This window comes from Hibiscus syriacus, unplaced genomic scaffold (assembly GCF_006381635.1).
Source record: "Hibiscus syriacus cultivar Baekdansim isolate YM2019G1 unplaced genomic scaffold, ASM638163v2 tig00006405_pilon, whole genome shotgun sequence".
NCBI classification, from domain to species: Eukaryota; Viridiplantae; Streptophyta; class Magnoliopsida; order Malvales; family Malvaceae; genus Hibiscus; species Hibiscus syriacus.
Window position 1 is genome coordinate 194,416 of NW_024062097.1, and position 8,319 is coordinate 202,734.

The following is an 8,319-nucleotide window of genomic DNA, read 5'->3' on the forward strand; positions in this document are numbered from 1 at the left end:
TTAACCTAAACCCATTAATATTTTAAAATTCAGGTAATTTTAAATAGAAATAAAAACACTCAAATCAATTAAATTAAATATAAACCTAAAGTTATTTGGAAAACAAAAATTCTTTTTAAATATAAACACAATTAATTTTATGTTTGTTTACTTTGTTTATGTTCAATTATGTTCATTCGTTTATTTGTGCTTATCTATCATTTTAACGAAAAAACTGCTACAGACATCTCTTGTTGAACGAACACGAACAAGAAATTTTATTCGTTTAATTATTCGTGTTCATTCGTTTTTTCAATTAAAATTAAACAAATGAACATAAAGATATCCTCGTTCGTATTCGTTTACATGCCTATATTGCATGGAAGTTTATTATTTCCATAACGGCCCAAGTTCCGTGATCGCATCCAAGTGTAGACTGAAGTATGGGTGATTCAATTAAAATTGTTTTTTGAAAATTGATTAAAGGATCATTTAGGCCTAGTAGACTAGAGGTATTATTAGTAGCCCTGTATTGGGATGGTCATGGCCCAAAAGATGAAGATGGGTTCATTTTGATTTTTATACATTTCTAGAGGACTTAAGAGATAATTTTACCTTTTGTTGATTTAAAGTTGATTATGATATTCTTTCGGACGACTATGGCAGCTGGTCCGGCGACAGGTTCAGGGCTCAAATCCTGGAATTTTTTCTGTAACATATTTAATCCGTATTCATACTAAAATAAAAATTTCTACGTTAATTCACATCCAACATTTTATCATTCAACTATAATTTTCAGTATCGTACATTAACTTTTTAACCTTTGCATAATAATTCTTCATTTTCTCAAATAATATAAAAATGTTATAAACAAGTGCCTTAATACAAAAATTAAGTGCCTAAACTTTACCTAAAAAATGATTTGGTACCTAAAGAATTTCGCTAAAAATTGGTGTCTAATATTTTCTAAGTTATATTTCTAGGTGCCCACCATAATATTTTTTAATTTTTTTTATAAAAATATTATTTTTCATGAAAAATTTATAAAAAACTTAATTTATTTACAAAAGAACCCCAAACTTTTAATGAAATTATAAAAAAACTCAAATAATAAAATATCTTATTTCAACCCTATTATCATGATGGAACGTCAGAGAAGAACCGACAGAGTGACGACGAGGATGGGTATTCAGCGGATTTGGATAGTGGTTCCAATGGTGGTGACGAGATTGACCAGAATCGACGAAAAACATCTACAATGGCTTAAAATCCGACGAAACTTTGAACGCTTCTCCACGATAAACGGTGGCAGCTTACGACAAAAAGCCAACGGCGATTTGATCGGGAGTCGATGTCGATTGTAATACCCCAAATATCGGGTCAGTGACTATATTGAAAGGATTTAAAATTTAGAGGATTAAATTGAATAAATGGCAAAGTATAAGAAATGATTTAGAAAATTGTGTTTAAGACCAATTAGTAAGAATGGAAGAATGAAAGGGCATTTTGGTCCTTCAGAGGAAATGAATTTAAAATTCATTTTTATTAGGGATATTTAATAAGAAAAAAAGGGGAAAATTGAGAAAGCTAAGTTATTTTTCTTCTTCTCATTATCTTCTTCCCTGTTGTCTCGTGCTCTCCCCATAGCGAAAGGTAAGATTTCTTCAAGTTGGTTTTTCCTTTAGTTTATGGGCTGGTTTTGAAACCATAAGTGATATAGAGGCTTAAGGAAAGTTCTAGGATGATTAAAACTAAGTGATTAGTGAATTATTTGAGATTTAAGAAAATGATTTTTTGAGTGATATGATGAAATATGTGTTTTTATTGAAGTTTACAAGTAAATTTGACTTGCCAAAGAATTAAATAATAGATTAGAAGCCTTGGAAGTCATTAAAAACATGTATGAAAAATTAGTGTGATTCTTAGTTTGGAGTGTTCTTTGAAGATTTTAGATGCTATAAGAATATTAATGGAGGAGAAAAGTTAGTTGGGTTAAGTGATGATGAGTTTAATGGTATGGTTGATGATAAAAGTAAGAGATTTAAACAAAATTTGGGTAAAAAATAAAATGAAAAATCAGGGTAAAGGTATCGGTACTGAAAGAACAGTACCGATTCTATAGGGTTAAATTCGAGGAGAAAGAATGAACAATATCGATACTGATGCAAGTAGTATCGATACTACGGATTCAAGAATGTAAAAATGGTATCGATACTGAAAAGAGTATCGGTACCATAGTAGAGAAGAATCGGTACCATAGGAGGGGTACTGATACTATTTAGTCAGAAACTTAAAGTTAGGATGAATTTTAATAAAATTCAAAATTTAATAGTACCTTTGAGTATTAGTAATTTAGATAAATGTTAGTAAGTATACTAACATCATATTTGTATGTGTGACTATGGATGCTTGTGTAGATCGAAATCAAGCTCTCGAGTCAAGCAAAAAGAAAGGCAAGGATAAATTCGTAGAGTAGTCAGACTACATCGGTGTATAATAGTGAGGAAAATCAGGTGAGTGCAATTATTATGTACATTGAGAGTTGTAATTGCATGTTGGTTAATGTATATGTTGCATTTTTATGTATCAACACTAAGTGTGCAACCCACGTAATTCATAATAAGTTTCTGAATGACCGTATCGGTACTAAGTGTACAACCCACATAATTCATGATAAGTTTATGAACGACTGTATCGACACTAAGTGTGTAACCCACGAAATTCATAATAAGTTTATGAATGATCGTAGCGGCACTAAGTGTGCAACCCACGTAATTCATAATAAATTTATGAACGACTGTATCAGCACTAAGTGTGCAACCCACATAAATCATAATAAGTTTATGAATGACCGTATTGACAATAAGTATGCAACCCACAGAATTCATAATAAGTTTATGAACGACCGTATCGACACTAAGTGCGCAACCCACGAAATTCATAATAAGTTTATGAATGACCGTATCGGTTCTAAGTGTGCAACCCACGAAATTCATAATAAGTTTATGAATGACCGTATCGACACTAAGTGTGTAACCCACAAAATTCATAATAAGTTTATGAATGACCGTATCAGCACTAAGTGTGCAACCCACAGAATTCATAATAAGTTTATGAATGCCCGTATCGACAGTAAGTGTGCAACCCACATAATTCATAATAAGGTTTATAAAGGATAGTATCGGTACTACGTGTGCACCCCACGAAACTTATAATGAGTTGCAATAATTAATTTGTATTTTGATAACTATGATATACTTGTGTATTGATTTCACCTCATTATTAGTATTGCCTCCCTAAGTAAATACTTAACGTGTGTTGATTTCACACGTAGATCTTAGCGAGCTGAGTAAGGAGTGCAATTTACATCACAAATCAAGGGTCGCCTCATCAGTAACTGTACGACAACTAGGTATACTTTTGATATTATTAGTTGGCATGTAATAGAATTATGATAATGCTCTCAAAAGTATTTGACTGATGATGATGTTAAAAATATAAAATGTTTGAACTTTAAGATTTGTTTGCATACTAAAAGTTAATGAATGTTTTATTATGAAATTAACATGTTTTATGATTAGAAACAAAAATTTACTGGTTTTCTTTTAAAAACAGAATATTTTAAAAGTTATGTGGCATTTGTGACTCGTTTACAGAAATGTATACGAAAAATAGGTGTTATATTTATTGGTATCAGAGCTTCAGGTTTAAGGACAAGTAAATCGAGGAGAAGTTTATGTGGGCAATGCTACTGAAGTTTCTTAATCTGAAACAAGGCGATCGACCATTACATGAGTACGAGGCTGAGTACAACAAGCTGTCATTTTTATACTCAGGTGGTTTTCAATGATAAAGCGCGATATGATTGGTTCATTGAGGGTTTGGGGCTAAAGCTAAAAAAGATGATGTTGGCTTTAAACTTGCCTAGCTTGCAAGAAGTTATAAACCAAGCTAAGGCCATTGAAAGAGCTCAAGAGGAGGCTCTAGTAGTGAAGCAGAGTATACAGACGAGAAAAAGAGTTGGAATGTCTTCAACTTTCCCTCATGCTAAGAGAGGCAAGGGTTCGAGTTCTCGATATAATAGTAGAGATGGTTCTGCTACTATTTCTCTGAAGAATAAGCAATCACCATCTTTGGCTGCTAGCTCTGGTAGAGCATATGGAGAGAACTATTTCATGTCAGAAATGTGACAAATTTCATCGTGGAGTGTGTAGATTACTCAATGGTGCTTGTTTTAATTTTGGTGAAATTGGTTACTATGCTCGAAATTGTCCAAAGAGCTCCGAAGATAGATCAGTGCAAACTGAGAGATCAGTAGCAACATCTATTAGAAACAGAGGAATATTCGGGGGACAATCGGAGTCCAACTAGCGACAAGAGACTCAAGGAGTGGCCTGAATTTATAATATTAAAACTAATGAGGATCGAGATGACCCGAAGATTTTAAGAGGTACATTCCATCTTTTTGATGAACCTGTATTTGTTTTGATTGATCCTGGTTGTACACACTCTTATATTAGTACAAAGTTGGTTAGATCTAGAGAAATTCCTTTATAACAAATCTTTAGTGTATGATAGGAAAAAAACCTATGGGTCATAGTGCAAAGGTAACTCGGGTATGTAGAAAATGCCCGATAAAGATTCAAGGGATTGTGTTTCCAGTAAACTTGATGGAATTGCCTTTCGATGAATTTGAAATTATTTTGGGCATGGATTGGTTGTCTCCAAATCATGGATGGGTTTATTATCACAAGAAGCAATTATTTTTTAAGGATGTGGAAGGTTCAGAAGTCATAATAATCGGTGAAAAAATGAAATCACCCACCAGTGTGATATCAGCAATGACTATAAAGAAAATGATATCGAAAGGGTGTATAGCTTTTCTGGCTAATGTGATAGACACTCGAATATCGGAAGCAAGATTAGGTGATATCCCAATAGTTCGGGAGTTTCCAGATGTTTTTTTGGAAGAATTACCGGGCTTACTTCTAGATCGTGAGGTGGAATTTCAAATTGATGTTTACCCTAGTATTGAACCTATTTCTATGGCTCGTATTGAATGGCTCGAACGAAGTTAATAGAATTAAAGGCCCAATTGCAGGAGTTGCTCGATAAAGGATTTATCAGACCTAATGTTTCTCCTTGGTGCACACCTGTTATTTTTGTAAGAAAGAATGACGGATTTATGCGATTATGTATAGATTATCGTCAGTTAAATAAAGTAACAATAAAGAATAAGTATCATCTTCTGAGGATTGATGATTTGTTCGATCAACTGAAAGGCACGTTAATGTTCTCTAAGATAGACCTACTGTCAGGATACCACCAATTGAAGATTAAAGAGGAGGATATTTCAAAAACAACTTTTCGGACTCGGTACAGACATTACGAATTTGTGTGATGCCATTCGGATTGACAAATCATCCTACAACATTTATAGATTTAATGAACCGAGTATTCTAACCTTATCTGAATCAATTTGTGGTGGTATTTATTGATGATATTTTTGTGTATTCAAAGTCGAAAGAGGAACATAATGCTCATGTTCTTCTGACTCTTCGAGAGAAAAATATGTATGCCAAGAAAGTTTTGAAATGCTAATGAGGATTGTAACAGAGGCACCAATGCTTGTACAACCTGAGTCGCGTAAAGATTATGTAGTTTTTAGTGATGAATCTCATAATGGATTGATATGTGTTCTTATGCAAGAAGGGAAAATTATGGCCTATGCCTCGAGACAACTAAAAACTCATGAGAAAAATTACCCAACACATGACTTAGAATTGGCAGTGGTTGTGTTTACTTTGAAGATTTAACGTCATTACCTATATGGTGAGCGGTGCCACATTTTTACAGATCACAAGAGTCTAAAGTACTTGTTGACTCAGAAAGAATTGAACTTGAGACACAGAAGATGAATCGAGCTTTTAAAAGATTATGATGTGATCATCGATTATCATCCAAGGAAGGCGAATGTGGTAGCTGATGCACTTAGCCGAAAGACTTTGGCAGCTCTACGAGCTTTGGATGTACGTATGTCTTTAAAGGAATATGGTGCCTTAATTGCTTAGCTTAATTTAAAGCCGATGCTTTTGGATCGGGTAAAAGAGATGCAAAGGACAAGATGGAAAATGTTTGACTAAAATTGCGCAAGTAGAAAAAGATGAGGCCAAAGACTTCGAAATCAGAACTGATGGATGTTTATATTATCGTGGAAGACTTTGCATTCTAGATAATGAAGAATTAAGGAAAGATATTCTCTCCGAGGCACATTATAGTCCTTTGACGATGCACCCAGGCGGGAATAAGATGTATTATGATATGTTAGCAAGTGAAAGGTGAATATCAAGTACATTCTGGATTGCTACATCCAATATCCATTCCTGAGTGGAAGTGAGAGCGAGTTATAATGGATTTTTTCAGGGCTACCTTTGACACCTAGTAAAAAGGACTCAATATGGGTAATTGTGGATAGATTGACCAAGATATCTCATTTTATTCCAGTTTGGGTAGATTACTCGATGGATAAATATGTAGAGTTGTATATAAAAGAGATAATTTGGCTGCATGGAGTACCTGTATCGATAATATCTAACCTAGACCAAAGTTTTACTTCAAGATTTTGGAAGTCTTTGCACGAGGCATTAAGTACTCGATTGAATTTCAGCACAACATTTCATCCACAGACAGATGGGTAGTTAGAACTAACTATTCATGTATTGGAAGATATGTTAAGGGCATGTGTGATTGAGTTCAAAGGATCATGGGATAAATATTTTCCATTAGTGGAATTTGCTTATAATAACAGTCCAATCGAGTATTAAGATGGCTCCATATGAAGCCTTGCATGGGAGAAAGTATAGAACACCCTTAAATTAGTTTGAGCTAAAAGATTGAGACTTAGTTGAGTCAGATTTGATGAATGAAATGGAAGAGAGAGTGAAGATTATCCAAGATAATTTGAAGATAGCCTCTGATCGACATAAATCTTATGCTGATATAAAGAGAAAATAGATTGAATATCAAGTGGGAGATAAGGTATTTCTGAAAGTATCACCCTGGAAGAAAGTATTACGGTTTGGGTGCAAAGGAAAACTCAGTCCGAGATTCATTGGACATTATGAGATTTTAAAAAGGGTTGGACCAGTAGCTTATCAATTAACTTTGCCTCCCGATATGAATAAAATCCATAATGTTTTTCATGTGTTGATGCTCAGAAAGTACCGATTAGATCCATCCCACATTATCACACCAGAGGAAATAGAGGTCCAATCAGATTTGACATACGAAGAAGAACAAGTGTAGATCTTGGCTTTAGAAAGCAAAGAACTGCGTAACAAGAAGATTCCTCTAGTTAAAGTGCTTTGGAAAACCCATAAAGTAGAAGAAACTACTTGGAAAATAGATGAGGACATGAGGAAATAATTTCCACACCTCTTCGTATCAGGTACTTCTTAAAATTCGAGGATGAATTTTCTTAAGGGGAGATTTGTAATACCCCAAACACCGGGTCAGTGACTATATTGAAATGATTTAAAATTTAGAGGATTAAATTGAATAAATGGTAAAGTATAAGAAATTATTTAGAAAATTGTATTTAAGACCAATTAGTAAGAATGAAAGAATGAAAGGGCATTTGGTCCTTTAGAGGAAATGGATTTAAAATTCATTTTTATTAGGGATATTTAAGAAGGAAAAAAAGAGGAAAAGTTGAGAAAGCTAAGTTACTTTTCTTCTTCTCATTCTCTTCTTCCATGTTGTCTTGTACTCTCCCCATAACCAAAGGTAAGATTTCTTCAAGTTGGTTTTCCCTTTAGTTTATGGGTTGGTTTTAAAACCTTAAGTGTTATAGAGTCTTAAGAAAAGTTCTATGATGATTAAAACTAAGTGATTAGTGAATTATTTGAGATTTAAGAAAATGAGTTTGTAAGTGATATGATGAAATATAAATTTTTATTGAAGTTTACAAGTAAATTTGACTTTGTCAAAGAAGTAAATAAGAGATTAGAAGCCTTTGAAGTGATTAAAAACATGTATGAAAAATTAGTGTGATTTTTAGTTTGGAGTGTTCTTTAGAGATTTTATATGTTGTGAGAAGATTAATGGAGGAAAGTTAGTTGGGTTAAGTGATAATGAGTTTAATGGTATAGTTGGTGATAAAAGTAAGAGATTTAAGAGAAATTTGGTTAACAATCGAAATGAAAAATGAAAAATTTGGGTAACGGTATCGGTACTGGAAGAACAATACCGATACTATAAGGTTAAATTCGAGGAGAAATGAAGAACAATTTTGATATTGATATAAGTAGTATTGATACTACTATGGGGGTATCGATACTA